The following is a 19,600-nucleotide window of genomic DNA, read 5'->3' as shown; positions in this document are numbered from 1 at the left end:
TGGAGTTCTCATCCTCAATGCCTCAAGTTCAAAATTCTTATGCATAATTTAATTCCCTCATGGCCTCTCCCTTCCTCATCTCGGTAACGTTTTTCACTGCTAAAGTACCTCCTGAACTCTCCATTACTTTGGATTCTTTCATCATTGTCAATATGTTTCAAGTCACCTTGGTCTCCTGCTTTGGAAATCTCTCCCTAAAGCTCTTCCTTTAAGGCGAACATAAAGGCAGAGACTACATGAGCAAGGAGGTCATGCTAAACTGAAACAAGACACTAGTTCGAACTCAGCTGGAATATTGTGTACATTTCTGGGCACCACACCATAGGAAGGATGTGATCACATTGGAGAGCGTGCAGAAGAGGTTTACAATAATAATCCCAGAGCCAGAGATGATTCAATTATGAGGATGGATCGGAGAGTTTGGGACTGCTCACCCTGGGGAGAAGGCTAAGAGATGTGATAGAGATATTCAAAATCATGAGGGGGCTGGACAGAGTAGACGGGGAAAACTGTTCCCACTCATAAAAGGATGAAGAACTAGTAGGCACAGATTTAAAGTGAACTGAAAAAGAAGCAAATGTGATGTGAGAAAAACTTTTTCACATAACAAGTGATTCAGGTCTGGAATGCACTCCTGGAAGTGTGGTGGAGGCAGGTTCAATGGAGGCATTCAAGAGGGCATTAGATTAATATGTGAATAGAAACAATGTGCAGGGGTATGGGGAGAAGGCAGGGGAATGGCACTAAGTCAAAATGCTCATTTGGAGAATGATGATGCGGAGATGATGGGCTGAATGGCCTCCTTTTGCACCCTAACAAACCTGTGATTCTGTGAGCTGTGTTGGCACAGAGTGGTTTTGGTCTCCCAAGACCACCCTTTAACTTTTCTTTCTTCTTTAAATAAAGGTGGCCGAGAAATACAAGGAAGTTAATTTGTGGAAACAGCCCACTCAGCCCTACCAGTCTATGTGAGAAAAGCTTTCCAAACAACTTTATCCACTCCATTCCCAAGAATGGTTGCCTTTACTTTGATGGCATTATAAGAGCTTCCAGGACGTATGTATTCCTCTGCTCTTGTTGCAAGCAAATTTGATATTGAGAGAATCAAATCACTTCTGGTTCATAGAGTATATCATTGTGTGATTATTGTTTTTGCAATTTGTTGTGTTTTTTCTTCATGTTTTCATTTGCGCTCACCTCTCACATTCCTTTTGTTGGTGAGGGAAAAAATAATGAGTCACTGTTCCTCGCGAAGAATATATCTGTGACCCCTTTGCTGTGTCTGAGAATGGCAAAGTGGCTAAAACCTCAGCTATCCCTGGTACTAACCTGGAGCGAGATGGATGCATAAAAATTAAAGGTTCAGATGATATTTAAGGTTACTATAGCCAGATGATCCTGTCTGGTGTCATACAAGATTTTGCTGCTTCCCTACCACTGCGTCAACTTGGCCTAGTCAGGAGCTGCACACTCAAAGTGAATTTTTCCTGTCCAACCCCAGGAGCATCTAGAATTCAGCTGCTTCAGTAGTCACAGGCAGTGAAGAAAAGAAATAATATGTCCAGGTGTATCATTCAAAGTCTGGCTTTTGCATATCAGAAAGTGGCATTGAACTTGCAGAAAGTTGGAAAATGATTGGAGGGACTGAAAAGGAGAATTACAAGGTTGAACCCTGAACCATAGAATCCAGACAGGGCAGAAGGAGCCAGTCGGCCCATCAAGCCTCCACCAACACTCTGAAAGAGTGCCATACTGAGGCCCACGCCACCGCCCCATCCCTGTAACCCCTCCGAACCTTTGGACACTCAGAGACAATTTAGCATGGCCAATCCACCTAACCTGTACATCTTTTGGACTGTGGGAGGAAAGTGGAGCACCCCGGGGAAGCCCACGCAAACACGGGGAGAATGTGCACTCCACATAGACAGTCAGCCAAGTTCAGAATCGAACCCGGGTCCCTGGTGATGTGAGGCACTGTGCCAATGTGCCATCCTGAACTAAGGCATTCAAAATCCATTGGAGTGTCTTGCACAGGAAAGACAAGGGCTCATGAAGTTGCAAGTTACATATAAACATGGATTGGTTAACAGCCAGGAAGCAAAGAGCGGGGATAAATGGGGCATTGTCAAGTTGACAGGCTGTGACTAATGGAGTGTAGTGCCGGGGCCTCAGCTTTTTACACTCTATATTCATGAATTTGATGAAGAGATCTAGAGTAATGTATTTAAGGTTGCAGATGCTACAAAGTTAGGGAGGAATCTAAGCTGTGAAAGGTATAAAAAGAGGCTACATAGAGATATAAATAGATGAAATGAGTGTGCAATGAATCACAGTATCAGAGAATTGTTACAGCGCAGAAGGAGACCTTCTGGCCCATCGTGTCTGCACCAGCTCTTCAAATGGGCATCATGACGTAATTCCATTCCTCTGCCTTTTCACCATACCCCTATACATTGTTTATATTCAAATAATCATCTTATGCCTTCTTGAATGCCTCGATTGAACCTGCCTCCATCACACTTCAAGGCTGTGCATTTCAGACCCTAACCACTCGCGTTTCTCACATCACAGTTGCTTGTTTTACAAATCCCCTTAAATTTGTGCCCTCTTGTTCTTGGTCTTTTACCAGTGAGAACAGTTTTCCCCTATCTATTCTGTCCAGCCCCCTCATGATTTTGAACATCTCTATCAAATCTCCTCTTCGTCGTCTTTTTTCAAAGGAGAAAAATCCCAACCTCTCCAATCTATCCTCATAACTAAGGGGCGGAATTCTCTGCACCCGCGAAAACTCGCGAAGTTGTTGTAAAAAACGGGCGCGTTTTACGACGGTCGGGAAGGGTCCATTTCCCGACGTATTCACGTCCGGGAAATGGGCTAGGAACGCGGCCGCGTCAATCATGTGCGCGATGACGACGGAACGCGGCGACGATACGATCACGCCCATGTGACGCCGCCCGACGCCGTAAAAAGGCGCGGGCGAGCACAGAATCTGTAGGCCATGATGTTGGAGCCCAGGAGAGCTGCACCTCGTTTTGTGGAGGCTGATGTGGATACGCTGCTCGATGCTGTCAAGCAGAGGAGGGGCATCATCTGCCCGCGGAGAGGGCATCGCCAACCTGCCAGCGCGGTACGCCAGGCCTGGCGTGAGGTGGGTGCTGCCGTCAGTGCTGTGGGGCAGACCCCTCGCTCAGCAGAGCAGTGCCGAAAAAAGCTTCACGACCTCACCAGGGCTGCCAGGGTAAGTGCCAAGAAGGTTCCCCCTGGCCACAACCATCCCTCCCCCCCCCCTTTACTTAATCACCCAACTCCCCCCCTGGCACGGGGGGGTGGAGGGGGATTGGGGCAGAATTATTTGAGGGTGGTTCACAAAGTTGTCACAGACCCAGCGATCTGGCCCCCGTGGAGAGATGCAATCGTCTTATGACAACTTGACCCCCAAACTGTGACAGTATCTGAACGGACTGCTGATACCTGCCGTATTGTAATGATCTACCTATGTACCCTCCCCCAACAGGCCAAGTCCGCTCACAACACCCGTGAGCGGCACCAGACTGGAGGTGGTTCGCCCAACCTGCACCCCCTCACCACCTTTGAGCAGAGGGCACTGGACTTTGTTGGGGGGTCTGCCACCCGGGATGTCGCGCTATGCGAGGTTGGCGGAGCTGCAACAAGTGAGACAACCCTCCTTGACAAACACCCACCCCTCCCCCATCCTCTGTCCCTTCACACACCCTGCCCACTGGGATACCTCCCCCATCCTCTGTCCCTTCACGACTGGTTGACGAACTTAAAAAGCAGGTGTGTTTCACGCCGTGTAAACAGTGCGCGATTAGGTCGGGACTTCGGCCCATTTGGGCCGGCGAATAACGGGGGGGGGGGGGGGGGGGGGGGGGCAATTTGTAGCGATTCTGGTCGTGTCGGGGGCGTAATGGAGGCGTTTGGCGGGAATGGCGACTCGGAGTTTGTGCGGGGTTCGGAGAATAGCGGGAGGGCGTCGGACCAGCGTCGCCGTAAAAATTTGCGGCGCCCGCTATTCTCCGCCCCGTCGTGAGTGCGGAGAATCGCGCCCAAGGTTTCTCATCCCTGGAACCATTCTTGTAAACCTCTTCTGAACTCTCTCCAATGTGTTCACACCCTTCCCATAGTGTGGTGCCCAGAACTGTACAATATTCCAGCTGAGTTCTAAATAGTATCTCATACAAGTTCAGCATAACCTCCTTGCTCATGTACTCTATGCCACTATTAATAAAGCCCAGGATTCTATATGCTTTACTAACTTCTCTCTCCACCTGTCCTGCCACTTTTAATGATCTATACACATATAGAGCCAGGTCCCTCTGCACCCCACATCTCTTTAGGAAAATGGAGCATACTGTGGGAAAATGTAATTTTTTCACTATGGTTGTAAGAATAGAAAAGCAGAATATTTTTTTGAAAGGCATGAAACTTGTAAATGTTGATGTTGAGAGAGAATTAAGTTTACTTGAACAAGGAACACAGAAAGTCAGCGGCAGGTACCGCAAGCAGTTAAGAAAGCAAATGGTACATTGGCTTTTCTTGCACAATTGGAGCACATGAATAAGTATGTCTTGCTGCAATTGTACAGGGTTTTGTTGAGACCACCCCTGGAATACTGTGTATAGTTTTGGTCTCCACAGTTGTGGAAGGATATACTTGTATTGGAGGCGGTATAGTGAAGGTTCATTTAATTGGTTCACGTGATGACAGGCTTGTTCTATGATGAGAGCCTGAGTAAATTGGGCTCTCTCTGAATTTTAGAAGAATGAGAGGTGATGGCATTGAAACATTTTGGTTTCTGAAAGTTTGTTTCCCGGGTGGAGGCATCTGAAACACAGGGCCACAGTCCTCCCACTTAGGTCATTCTCTCTTCCAACTTCTTCCATCAGGCAGGAGATCCAAAAGTCTGAGAACACCCACTAACAGGTTAAAAAAACAACTTCTTCCCCGCTCTTACCAGACTCCTAAATTACCCTCTTACGGACTGAACTGATCTCTTCACACATCTTCACGACTGAGTAGGATTGCACTTCGTACGCTTCATCTAATTCCTGTGTCTATGTATTTACATTGTGTATTTGTGTATGTCCTATATTTTTTCATGTATGGAACAATCTGCCTGGACTGTACACAGAACAATACTTTTCACTGCACCTCAACATACGTGACAATAAATCAAATCTAAATCCAATCCAATAGAATCATTTAGGGCTGAGACAAGGAGAAATACTTTGACTCAAAAGATGGGGCTTGATGGGGTGGACTCTGAGAGATTGATTCCATTGGACGGGGAGTAGAAAACACAGAGACACAGTCTCAGGATAAGGGGCTAATCTTTTAGGATGAGGGGAACTTTCTTCACTCAAAAAGTTGTGAATCTTCGGAATTCTCTACCGCAGAGTGTTATGGGTGCTCCATCGTTGAATGTACTAAAGCTGAAATACACGGATTTTTGATCTATGAAGGAATCAAGGCACATGGGCAGGGTTAGGAAAGTAGATCTTGGACCCAGGCAGGATGGGGAGGGCACACGTGTATGCGCCAGGCCCAATGCACACAGGACGCTCCGATTGCTTCCAGGATTACCAACGAGGTCGCGGTGGGACTGGCCAGGGGTATGGACCCTATCCCACCCACCCACTTCCTCACTCCCTCCCCAGCCAACCCCCCCCCCCCCCCCATGCCTGCAAACCCCTCCGTGATACATACCTGCCGCATTAGGAGTGGGGGTCCTGGGTTGACAGTAACAGCGGGTCTGGTACATGGCATGGAAGATGGTGACAACCCACTTTGCGATGATATCTGGTGCTTGCATCACATGACAAGGCCTGACTCCTGTCCTGTCCATTCCATCACACAGTCCCATTGGAGACCTGGGGTGGCGGTGGTGGGGATGGTCGGCGGTGGGGGGGGGCTGGGAAGCACAGCCCACCCACAATGTCCACCAATATCCTCCCCCTCTCTGGCTAGCCCAGACCAGCCCACTCCTCACACCCATCTGACAAAGCACCAAGACAGATGCTTAACATGAGAAAATATGTGCAGGTTTGTGCCCGAGCACCTTTAACTAAACTGTGCCCTCCACCCCTGCCAACTTAACTATTGTCTAATTTTCTGGCCTTACGGGCCCTAATGTTATGTCTAGGTGGGTCCCCAGGTGGTACAGCAGGAGTGGAGGTGGCCTGTTGTGATTCCCGCCCTGCGACCTGGGTCCCCATTGATGGGCGTGTCCTGGGGCGACCAGCCTGGACGGGCCTGGCTGCTGCTCATGGGTCCCAGGTGCTGTGGTGCAACGCTGTTACACTTTCTGCCCACCAGATGCACCAGGTACAGGAAGTGGGGGGGGGGGGGGGGGGGGGGGGGGGGGGCAAGTCCGGGTGCTGTGGTGTTCCTCCAGCAGCTTCCTTGTGCAAGTTACCGGCGCATGCCTCATCACCTCCTCGATCCCTCGGTGGCCCCAGGGCTTCTCCATGGAGGTGCGGGCAGAGCTCCGAGGCTCCCCTGCCACCTGGCGCTGCCAATCCTGGGGGCCCGCTCTGATCAAGACTGGGGTCTGCACACTTGAGACTCACGTGGATGGGTGTGTGTGGGATGGGGGGGGGGGGGGGGGGGGGGGGGGCACTCCAGGGCTACAGGCCAATAGTTAGAATGTGGATTTAAACAGAATATTTATTTCTTAGACCAAAAGCATAAGAACTAGGAGCAGCAGGAGGCAATTTAGCCTCTCGAGACTGCTCCACCATTCAATACGATTACGGCTGATCTCATCATGGCCTCAATTCCACTGTCTTGCCCGTCCTTCGTAACCTTCAATCCATTACCAAATAAAACTCTATCTAACTCCTTACATTGCTGTCGCTGGCTTTTAAAGCAGACCAAGCAGGCCAGCAGCACAGTTCGATTCCCGTACCAGCCTGCCCGGACAGGCGCCGGAATGTGGCGACTAGGGGCTTTTCACAGTAACTTCATTGAAGCCTACTCGTGACAATAAGCGATTTTCATTTCATTTCATTTCATTTACTCACTGTCCCAACATCCACCGCACTCTGGTGCAGTGAATTCCACAGACTAACAAGGCTTTGGGGAGAAGTAGTTTCTCCTCATCTCTAATTTAAATTTATCCTGAGACTCTGATCTCTCATTCTAGAATGCTCCACAAGAGGAAGCATCCGTTCAATGTCTACTTTATCAATAATTTTTATCATCTTACATAATATCTCAATTTGATCTCCCCTGATTCACCCAACCTCGAGAGAGCATCAGCCTCAACTCTTTCTTCATAAGACAAACCCATCCAGTGGAATTTTCCATTTCGGAGACTAAGGGCTGGATTCTCCGCTTTCGGGATTCTCCATTTCGCCGGCAGCCTGAGAATTTCCCGATGGCATGGGGCTGCCCACAATTGGAAACCTCATTAGGCGGTTGGCGAGATGGAGAATCCCGGGGGCCCGCCGCACCAGAAATCTGTGCGGTGGGATGGAGAATCCCACCCTAAGTGCTGACACCAAGACTGAATCGCAAGTGTTCAACATGGATAGAATTTACCCTGCAGTTTGAGAGAGGAAAGCTGCAATCAGATGTAACAGTATTACAATTAAATAAGGGTAACAACAAAGACATGAGGGTGGAGCTGGCCAGAGTTGATTGGAGAAGGAGCCCAGCAGGGAAGACAGTGGAACAGCAATGGCAGGGGTTTTTGGGGGTTATAGGGAGGCACAACAGAAATTCATCCCAAGAAGGAGGAAACATGCTAAGGGGAGGACAAGGCATTCATGGCTGATGAGGGATGTCAAGGACAGCACAAAGGCTAAAGAAAAAACAGACAAAGTGGCGAAGATTAGTGGGAAACCAGAGGATTGGGAAGCCTTTAAAAGTGAGCAGAGGACAACTATAAAACAATAAGGGGGGAGAAGATGAATTACGAGTGCAAGCTAGCTAGTAGTATAAAGGAAGATAGGAAGAGATTTTTTTTCAATATATAAAAGGTAAGAGAGAGGCAAAAATAGACATTAGACCACTAGAAAATGTGGCTGGAGAAGTAATAATGGGAAACAGAGAAATGGCAGATGAACTGAATAGTTACTTTGCATCAGTCTTCATAGTGGAAGACACAAGTGGGATGCCAGAGCTCCAGGAGAACCAGGGGGCAGAGGTGAATGCAGTGACCATTACTAAGGAGAAGGTTCTGGGGAAACTGAAAGGTCTGAAGGTGGATACGTCACTTGGACCGGATGGACTACACCCCAGGGTCCCAAAAGAGATAGCTGAGGAAATTGTGGAGGCATTAGTGGTGATCTTTCAGGAATCACTGGAGACAGGAAGGGTCCCAGAGGAATAGAAGGTGGCTAATGTAACACCACTGTTTAAGAAGACAGGGAGGCAGAAGACGGGAAATTATAGGCCGGTTAGCCTGACTTTGGTCATTGGTAAGATTTTAGAGTCTATTATTCAAAATAAGATCGCGGAGTACTTGGAAGTGCATGGTAAAATAGGACTGAGTCAGCACGGCTTTGTCAAAGGGAGATCATGTCAGACAAATCTGTTAGAGCTCTTTGAGGAGGTAACAAGCAAGTTAGACAAAGGAGAATCAGTGGACATGATGTATTTAGATTTCCAGAAGGCCTTTGACAAAGTGCTGCATAGGAGACTGTTAAATAAGTTAAAAGCCCATGGTGTTAAGGGTAAGATCCTGGCATGGATAGAGGATTGGCTGACTGGCAGAAGGGAGAGAGTGGGGATAAAGGGGTCTTTTTCAGGATGGCAGCTGGTGACTAGTGGTGCGCCTCAGGGGTCTGTGCTGAGACCACAACTTTTTAAAATATACATTAATGATCTGGAAGAAGGTACTGAAGGCACTGTTGCTAAGTTTGCAGATGATACAAAGATCTGTAGAGGGACAGGTAGTATTGAGGAAGCAAGGGGGCTGCAGAGGACTTGGACAAGCTAGGAGAGTGGGCAATGCAGTGGCAAATGAAATACAATGTGGAAAAATGTGAGGTTATGCACTTTGGAAGGAGGAATCTAGGCATAGACTATTTTCTAAATGGCGAAGTGCTTCAGAAAGCAGAAGCACAATGGGACTTGGGAGTCCTTGTTCACGATTCTCTTAAGGTTAATGTGCAGGTTCAGTCAGCAGTTAAGAAGGCAAATGCAATGATAGCATTCATGTCACGAGGGCTAGAATACAAGACCAGGGATGTACTTCTGAGGCTGTATAAAGCTCTGGTCAGACTCTATTAGGAGTATTGTGAGCAGTTTTGGGCCCCGTATCTAAGGAAGGATGTGCTGGCCTTGGGAAGGGTCCAGAGGAGGTTCACAAGAATGATCCCGGAATGAAGAACCTGTCGTATGAGGAACGTTTGAAGACTCTGGGTCTGTACTCGTTGGAGTTTAGAAGGATGAGAGGGGATCTTATTGAAACATACAAGATACTGCGAGGCCTGGATAGAGTGAACGTGGAGAGGATGTTTGCACTTGGAGGAAAATCTAGAATCAGAGGACATCATCTCAGATTAAAGGGACGATCCTTAAACAAAGATGAGGAGGCACTTTTTCAGCCAGAGGGTGGCGAATCTGTGGAACTCTTTGCCACAGAAGGCTGTGGAGGCCAATTCACTGAGTGTTTTTAAGACAGAGATAGATAGGTTCTTGATTAGTAAGTGGATCAGGGGTTATAGGAAGAAGGCAGAAGAATGGGGATGAGAAAATATCAGCCATGATTGAATGGCGGAGCAGACCCGATGGGCCGAGTGGCCTAATTCTGCTCCTATGTCTCATGGTCTTATGGTTTAAGTCCCAGAGTGATTCAGATCCCGTTAATGGGCGAGAACCAAAACCACATAGAAATTGCTTGATTCCAATGCATGTCAAAGTGATGGCACTGGTTGCACAGGAGCATGCCCATCCCGTTGATGGGTTAGTTGGGGAAATGAGGGGACTAAGGGGGGGGGGGGGCACCCATATGATCCATAGTGCTAAGTTCCCAGTGGGCAGTCAGCAGCATGCGTAGCCGCATGGCTGTCTCGCAGGCTGCGGCAAAGGTGATCCATGCCCGGCCCCTCCTGTCTGCCCTTTACTACTCCCCCTGGCCTGGCCCCCTGGCCTGGCAGATGCCAAACCCCCACCCCCGAGCCAGCATGACAGCTGCGAGCACACCATTGCGATGTTGGGCACTTTTCTTACCCCCCCCCCCCCCCCGCCCCCCCCCCCCCCCCCCCCCCCCCCCTCTCCCACAGCACCCATAGCACCCATGTTACGATTTAGAAGACCACAAGTGAACCTCGCCATTTCGAATTCCTCCTGGTGAAGGTGGAGCATCGATAACGGCCTGGAAAATGCCCGTTAATGATATGCCAACGGCATTTACTCTTTCATGTACTATATCACCGCTGTTGAGAGACTGTAGCATGGTAATCCATTCAGCCTAACAGCACTTCGATAAAACTGCTTGGTCATTTCTAGAAATTCCAACATTGCCTTGTGGGATGGAGATATGCAAAACCTTCACCCTTCTGTTGCAAGGTAAATGTCATTGGAAGACTGCAGCAAAGCGTGGGAGATATATTGGCTTCCAAATGGGCGGAGTGGTGCCTCAGAAGTGACTTTGATCCCCAACCAAAAAAAAAAAAAAAAAAATCTCCCAACTGCTGCCTCCACAGGAACTAAATGAATAATGCTGGGGTTGGGGCATGTGTGGGGTGGGCCTTAAACAATCTCCTCCTCCATCGTCAGTAGCAGATGCAGATTTTCTGGCTCAGGGTGGCACAGTGGGTAGCACTGCTGGCTCACAGCACCAGGGACCCGGGTTTTATTCCTACCTCAGGTGACTGTGTGCAGTTTGCACATTCTTCCCATGTCTGCATGGGTTTCCTCCAGGTACTCTGGTTTCCTCCCACAATCCAAAGATGTGCCAGTTAGGTGGATTGGCTGTGCTAAATTGTTCCTAGGTGGTGTTACGGGGATAGGGTGGAGGATTGGGCCTATTTAGGGTGCTCTTTCAAAGGCTTGGTGCATACTCAATGCGCTGAACGGCCTCCTTCTGCACTGTAGGGATTCTATTACCTTCTTTTACTACATAACCCACTGACTCTGTAAACTCGAGCATCGAATGAAACACCTTGTCAGTCACCGAGTTGAAGGAGGTGTGAGGCAACCAAACAGTGTGTTTTACAGAAGAGAAAAAAATCATATAGATAGTGTCTATTTAAAAAGAAACTCTACAATCTGGAGTATGCAGAACTCATGCAGAAAATCATTTGCAGTCACTTATAGCAATGCGGTCTCTGAATATCCCTGACAGTATCAGACCAATAACAGATCATTTCTTCAAGAAAGTTGGGATTTACTGATCCAAGATAAAGTTGGGCCAATTTTATTTCGAACTGGTTTGCAATCTTCCAAATAATATTTCTTGAATGGACTTGTATAATTATTGAAGGTGGTGTTTGAACCACAGGAAACATTTTCTTCTGCTTTACAATGGCAAAATATTTTCGATTGATGCCTGAAGGACTAACTGTGCCTCCTTAGATCTCTACTCATTTCAATAGATATCAGCATGAGATATTACTAAATATTACATGAGCCATGTAGACATAAGAGAACTAACTATGTGATGTCCACCTTACTTTGTGAATATAATTCAAGTGGTCCCTGAATCGTGTGGATCAACTAATATCAGAGGCGGCATTCTCTCGAATCAGCACAATGGCTCCGTAGTTCACAATGCGTAGTTCAGCGCATGCGCAGACCGGCCGGCGTATTCTACCCCATGCGCAGGGGGGTGTCTTCTCCGCGCCGGCCATGGTGGAGCCCTACAGGGGCTGGCGCGGAAGGGAGAAGTGCCCCCACGGCACAGGCCCACCCGCAGATCGGTGGGCCCCGATCACGGGCCAGGCCACCCCCAGGGTGATATCCCCCCCCCCCCTCCGAGGATCGCACCAGCCAACTTACCTGCCAGGTCCCGCCATGTGGGACCATGTCCAATCCACGCCAGTGGGACTGGCCAGAAACTGACGGCCGCTCGGCCCATCGGGGCCCAGAGAATTGCTGGGGGGCCGCTGCCAACGGCCCCCGACTGGCGTGACGATATCCCGCCCCCACCTGAAAACCGGCGCCGGAGAATGCGGCAGCCGGCGTCGGAGCGGGAGACGGGATTCACGCCACCCCCCGGGGATTCTCCGACCTGGCGGGGGTGTTGGGGAATCCCGCCCCAGATATTACTTAAATAGTGAACAAGAAAACTAAAAGCTAAAGAAAACCATTAAAAGTAATTGAAAATTGAATGATCTTCAGAATAGACATAAATGTATAATTGGAATCAACAATTTCCATCTACAGGCATGAGGGCTGTTCTGGTCAAAGGATAAATGTAGACTCTCAGTCAATCCTCGACTAAAAAGAAATGCATGCACGAAAATCTGGGGCTAATTGATGAATCTCATGAATCTCATGAATCTCATGATGATGTCACTGGACTAAAAGTCCAGAAAACCAGACTATTGCTCTGGGGATAGGGTTCAAATCCCACCGTCCAGCTTGTGGAGTTGAAATCTAATCAATAAATCCAGAATATAAAACTAGTCCCAGGAATAGTAACCATAGCAACTATCATTGATTGTCTGTCAAAACCCATCTAGTTCACTAATGTTCCTTAGGGAAGGAAATCTGCCAACTTTACTTGGCCTGGCTCACATGTAACTCCAGATCCACAGCATTGTGTTTGATTCTTAACTACCCTCTGAAATGGCCGAGCACCCATTCAGGTCGTGTGCAATTCGGGATGTGCAACAAATACTGTCCTTGCCCATCGATGCCCATGAAAGAATAAAGGGGGGAAAAAATTATTTGAACATGCCAGCGGATATTGAAACTGACATTGGCATCTTTAATATTGAAGCATAAATTAAATAGAATGTTTCATCAACTGAAATGTAGACTGCATCATCCACTTCTATGGAGGGTGCAGAGTGCTTTGCTTAAGAGTGGAACTATCTTGCAAGAAACTGGCGAGAAAACAGCCAACTTCCTCATTGCACCACTGGAGGTCCTGGTGGAAGAGGTGGAGAGCAGTGGGGATATCTTCTATCTGCAGCGGTGAATGAAGGCCACAGAATCAGCTTATGTGGTATATGTGGGAAAGATTGCCTGGGAGGTCACAGTCACCAGTCCTCACTTCAGAACATGGTTACAATGTTGCAAGAAATTTAATGACTTGACAGGAGTGTTCAAGGTAAGATCCCATCTCACAAACACACTCCTCAAGAACTTCAGCACCACCAGCAGCATCACAACATTCTCCACCTAACATAGCATTGATAATTACACACTTTGCATCTTTCACAGGCACCACTCACTCTTCAGACACGTCTAGCAATTCTTCAACCACAAACAACTACACCTGTCAGCATACTTACTGGCAATCATCAATCCCTTGAGGAAATTAGTGCTGGCTGTTATCTAGAGGGTTATCAGAAACCCTTGGTTAAAAGTAAAGCAAGCAACATATTTCCTAGAGGTTGGTGACACCAGAATGCTTTGTCTCCTTATTGTGGAAAGCCCTCTGCAATAAGTGCCTGGGCAGAAGTGGGCCTCCCAAGATGAAGAACCCTGGATACAAATCCCACTCCCCCAAGTGCTAAAAGCCAATCAGAGGCTGGCAGCTGTGCATTGCTCAGCCGCAGACCCAGGAAAGTGGTGGCTGCCAGCAGTAATGCACCCACCCAAGGCCCAGGATTGGCGAGAGACTTAGGTCGTAGGTATGTGATGGTGGGATGAGGGTCATTGGCAAGGCGGGTTAGCAGCAAGGGCCTGTTCTTGGGTCCATGAGTGTTTTTGAACGACTGATCCCCTGGAAACCCGAAAGTAACCCTGAGAGTGTTTTCTTTTTAGTCTTTGAGCATGACGAGCCGCATGTCCTCCATTGAATGAATATCAGTGGCAGGGGATGAGACTCCTAAATGGACATTTCAATTGGTAGTGGAGTGGGAAGGCTAATCATGAGCCTTCCCGTCGTGGACTTAATCAGCATGGAAGTGGGAGATGGCGGGGGCCCACCCACCATCCTGCTTAAATGCCTCCTCATCACCAAATTCACCTCAAGAGAGAGCAGTTCATTTCATTTGGAATGTTGTGTACAATTCTGGTTGCCACACTACCAGAAGGATATGGATGCTTTGGAGTGGGTACAGAAGTAGTTTATTAGGATGTTGCCTGGTATGAAGGACATTAGCTATGAGAAGAGGTTAGATAAACGCACTCTGTTCTCACTGGAATGACGGAGGTTGAGAGGCGACCTGATAGAGGTCGACATGATTATGAGTGGCATTGACAGAGTGGATAGTCAGATGCTTTCTCCTAGGGTAGGAGAGTCAAGTATTGGGGGACATAGGTTTAAAGTGCGTGGGGAAAAGTTTAGAACAGAAGTGCGCAGCAAGTTTTTTACGCAGAGTGTGGTAAATATATGGAACGTGCTGCCTGTGGAGGTGGTGGGAGCAGATACAATAGCGGCATTTAAGGGACATCTAAACAAATATATGAATCAGGTGAAGAATCATAGAATTTACAGTGCAGAAGAAGGCCATTCGGCCCATCAGGTCTGCACCGGCTCTTGGAAAGAGCACCCTACCCAAGACAACACCTCCACCCTATCTGCATAACCCAGTAACCCCACCCAACACTAAGGGCAAGTTTGGACACTAAGGACAATTTATCATGGCCAATCCACCTAACCTGCACATCTTTGGACTGTGGGAGGAAACCGGAGCACCCGGAATAAACCCACGCACACACGCGGAGAATGTGCAGAATCCAAACAGTCAGTGACCCAAGCTGGGAATCGAACCTGGAACCCTGGAGCTGTGAAGCAATTGTGCTAACCACTATGCTGCCATGCTGCCCATGGAATGGAAGGATACGGACTCCAGATGTTTAGATAGGTACCATCGTCGGTGCAGGCTTGGAGGGCCGCGGGACATGTTCCTGTGCTGTATTGTTCTTTGTTCCACACATAGATTACAAAAGCAAGCAAGTTATGGTGAACTTGTATAAAAGACAGCTTCAGACTCAACAGGGGCATTCTATCCAATTCTAGGAGCTACACATTAGGATGGATGTGAAGGCAAGAGAGGGTGCAGAAAAGAATCAGCAGAATGATCCCAGAGTTGAGGGATTTCAGTTATATAGATAGATTGGAGAGGCTGGGACTGTTCTGTTTTGAGAAGAGTAGGTTGCAAGGCAATTGATATAGATATTCAAAACCATGATGATTCAGGACAGAGTCGATACAGAGAAACTGTCCCCACTGGGGGAATAGGTCAGAAAGCAGAGGTCATCGATTTAAGGGGAAAATATGAGGGAGTGGTACCAGCTGAGGAATATCTGCAGAGAACTGGCACAGACATGATGGGACAATTGGTCTCCTTCTGTGCTGTGATTTATGATTCTAACGGGGCTGGCTGAATAGAGGCCAGTTGTGTGGATTTAATGAAGCAGGAATTTACTGTCTCCAGATGCCAGCATTACCCTCACTCTCGCAGACTTTACCATTGCCCTTGACATTGCCTATCAGCCAGACTGCTGAAACCATGCTGAGATGGTGCCATCTGAGGCAGAGCTGTCATGGCTCATAGTCTCTCAAGGGTGTCTGAAATTCTCTCTTCAAATTCTTAACAACAATTTATCTTGTCTGCTGCTTGCCAGAGCGGTTGCAATTAATAGAAGTGCTAAATTACAAAACAGCACTTATTGATAGGCACAAAGGGTAAGTACAAGGGTGATTAGTTTAATATTTGTAAGTGCTGTACATTATTGATATTGGTTTTGAAGTATACAAACAGTAATGATGATGTTTCTAATTAGGTGGTGATGGAATTGGTGATCTCCATTGAGAAAGAGTTGAGGGGATTCAGTTCAGATGGATGTAGCTTGGCTAGTTAAATCCTGTGGCAACATGAGAGTTTATTGGAGAATGTCTTTTTTCATTATTTCCTTGAACTGAGTGTTGCAGGCAAGCCCAGCATTTGTTTTGCATCTCAAATTGCGCTTGAGAAGGTGATGGTGTGCCACAAAAGGCTCTCTTCAATTAAATGATTGCAAGTATCCATGTCAGGTGCACCCCATCTACATGGCAGCCTCTGTTGCTCACCTGGTCCCTCTTTTCTTCTTCTTCCTCCTGCTCCCCATCTTATGGATCCGGAAGGTAAACCTCTGGCACAATTGCTGGTGGTAACAGCTGTTTTATCATGAGTACCAGACTGTGGAGAATACTACAAATCACTAGCATTCTGGACATCCTCTCAACTAAGCACTGCTGGACATGGCTCTCCTGACGGGACAAGGTATTTAAATATTTGTCTCAGGATCCCAATGCCATTGCAGGTTTTTGAATGCATCTCATTGCATGAATGCTCACCTGGTGCCTGGGTAGACACAGCTGCCACTGTTTGTCGTTGGTGGAGGGATTGAATGTTTGTGGAAGGTGTATCAATCAAGTGGGCTGCTTTGTCCTGGATGGTGTTGAGCTTCTTGAAAATGAAAATGAAATGAAAATCGCTTATTGTCACGAGTAGGCTTCAATAAAGTTACTGTGAAAAGCCCCGAGTCGCCACATTCCGGCGCCTGTCCGGGGAGGCTGGTACGGGAATCGAACCGTGCTGCTGGCCTGCTTTAAAAGCCAGCGATTTCGCCCAGTGAGCTAAACCAGCCCCTTGAGTGTTGTTGGAGCTGCACTCATCCAGGCAAGTGGAGAGTATTCCATTACACATCTGACTTGTGCCTTGTAGATGGTGGACAGGTTTTGGAAGGGAGGGGGGGGGGGGGGGGGGGGGGGGTCAGGAGATGAGTTACTCACAGTAGGATTCCTAGCCTTTGACCTACGCTGGTCACCACAGTATTAATGTGGCTAGTCCAGTTAAGTTTCTGATCAATGGTAACCCCCAGGCTGTTGATTGTGGGGGATTCAGTGATGGTAATGCCATTGAATGTCAAGGGGCAATGGTTAGATCCTCTCTTGGAGTAGATGGCCATTGCCTGGCACTTGTGTGGCGCAAATGTTACTTGTCATTTGTCAACAGTATCCTCTTGATCATCAGCAAAGTGATGGAAGGCTGCCAGTGCTATCCAATGTCATTTACTCACCAATAACCTCTCACTAGTAGCTATTTAGAGTTCAACCAAGAATAATCAGCTCCTGACCTCATTACAACCATTGTCCAAACATGGACAAAAAAATGAACTCCAGAAGTGAGGTGAAAGTGACTGCCCTGATGGCAAGCAGCATTTAACCTAGTGTGGCATCAAGGAACTTAGTAAAATTCAAATCAGTAACAATCAAAGAGAAAACCCTTCACTGCTGGACTCATACTTAGCACAAAGGAAAATGACTGTGGCTGTTACAAACCTATCATTTCTAACCAAGGTACTACTGCAGGAGTTATTCAGGGTATATCCTAGAGCCAATCATCTTCAGTTGCTTCATCAATGACCTCCCCTCCATCATAAGGTCAGAAGTTTGCAGATGCTTACCCAATATTAAGTTCCATTCCCAACTCCACACATGATGAAACAGTCTCTGCCAGCATACAGCAAGAACCAGACAGCATTCAGGCTTGGACTAATAAATGGCAAGTAATATTGCCCCAAACAAAATGCCAGGCAATGACCATCTCCAACATGAGGGAATCTAACCATTTCCCCATGACATTCAATGGCATTACCATCGCTGAATCTCCCCAACATCAACATGCTGGGGTTATCATTTACTAGAAACCCAAGCGGACCAGCCACATAAATATATGGCAACAAGAACAGATCAGAGGCTAGGAGCGCTGCAGCAAATAACTCATCTCCTAACCCGCATTGATAGCAAAGAAGTCAGACATGTGATGGTGTAATAATCCACAGGAGGCAGGAGTCCCGTCACCACTCCAATATTTATTTCCAATAATTATTATACAAGAGCAGCTCCAAACAGTGCTGCTAGCATTCCAGTCAACTTAAGACTGGATCACAAAGCCTACACAGGTGCTTATATGGGCCCCCTCAATGAGTTATCATTGAGGGAGCTCACACTCCAATTGGCCAACCAATAATGCCAATTGGAGGTCATTACAGATGGAATACTCTCCACTTGCCTGGATGAGTGCAGTTCCAATAACACTCACAAAACACTATCCAGGACAAAGCTGCTTGTTTAATTGGCACCCCATCCACCACCATTAAAATTCACTCCCGGGCAGCACGGTGGCGCAGTGGGTTAGCCTTGCTGCCTCACGGCGCCGAGGTCCCAGGTTTGATTCTGGGTCACTGTCTGTGTGGAGTTTGCACATTCTCCCCGTGTCTGCATGGGTTTCACCCCACAAGCCAAAGATGTGCAGGGTAGGTGGATTGGCCACACTAAATTGCCCCTTAATTGGAAAAAATGAATTGGGCATTCTATTTTTTTTTTTAATTCACTCCCACGATTGCCGGTGGAGAGGGCAAAAGTGTGTATCATCTGCAAAATGCATGTTGCAACTCACCAGGGCCTCTTTGATAGCATCCTCCAAACACAAGGCAACTACCATTAAGAATTTTTTTTAAATAACAATAAATTTAGAGTACCCAATTATTGTTATTTTTTTCCAATTAAGGGGCAATTTAGTGCGGCCAATCCACCTAACATGCACATCTTTGAGTTGTGGGGGTGAAACCCACGCAGACATGGGGAACACTATTGTCAAGAATGACCAGGGCAGCAGATGCATGGAAAGGCCAGCAGGTTCCTCTCCAAGTTGCAAGCTGACCTAACTTGGAACTGTATCACTGTTCTTTCACTATCGCCAGGTCAAAGACATGGAACTCCCTCGCCAGCAGCACTTTGTGTGTACCTACACTAGATGGACAGCCAGGTAATGATCATTTCCCACAAGAGAGAATCTAACCATTCAAGAAGGGGGCTTGCCATCACCTTCTCAAATGCAATTAGGATAAGCAATAATGCCCATTTGGGCAGCATATCCACACCCCATAAACAATAAAAAAAATAGTATATCATAGCTGTATAAGTTCCTGATCTAATTACGCCTTGGATCAAACATGGTCAAAAGAGTTGAGCTCGGGAGGAGAGAAGTGACTGCCCTTCACATCAAGGCAGTGTTTAACTGAATATCACATCAAGGAGCCATAGCAAGACTGAAGTCTTGATTCATGACTCCTCAGATGCTGATACAGTCCATATCCAAAAGTGACAAGCCCTGGACAATATTCAGGCTTGGGCTGACAAGTGGTAAGCAACACAAGTGCTAGGCAATAACCATTTCCAACAATAAAAAATCTAACCATCACCCTTAACATAATAGCATAACTTTCACTGAATCCTCACTATCAATATCCTAGGGTTTACCATTGACCAGAAACTGAACTGGACCAGTCACATAAATATTGAGCCTACAAGAACAGGTTAAAGGCTAGAAATCTTTCAGTGAGTAACTCACTTCCTGACTCCATAAAGCCTGTCCATTATCTACAAGGTACAAATCAGTAGTGTGATGGAACACAGAAGAATGAGTGCATCTCCAATAACACTCAAGGAACTTGCCACCAG

Source organism: Scyliorhinus canicula, chromosome 5, assembly GCF_902713615.1.
Source record: "Scyliorhinus canicula chromosome 5, sScyCan1.1, whole genome shotgun sequence".
Lineage (NCBI taxonomy): Eukaryota > Metazoa > Chordata > Chondrichthyes > Carcharhiniformes > Scyliorhinidae > Scyliorhinus > Scyliorhinus canicula.
Note: the sequence above shows the minus strand (reverse complement) of the source record.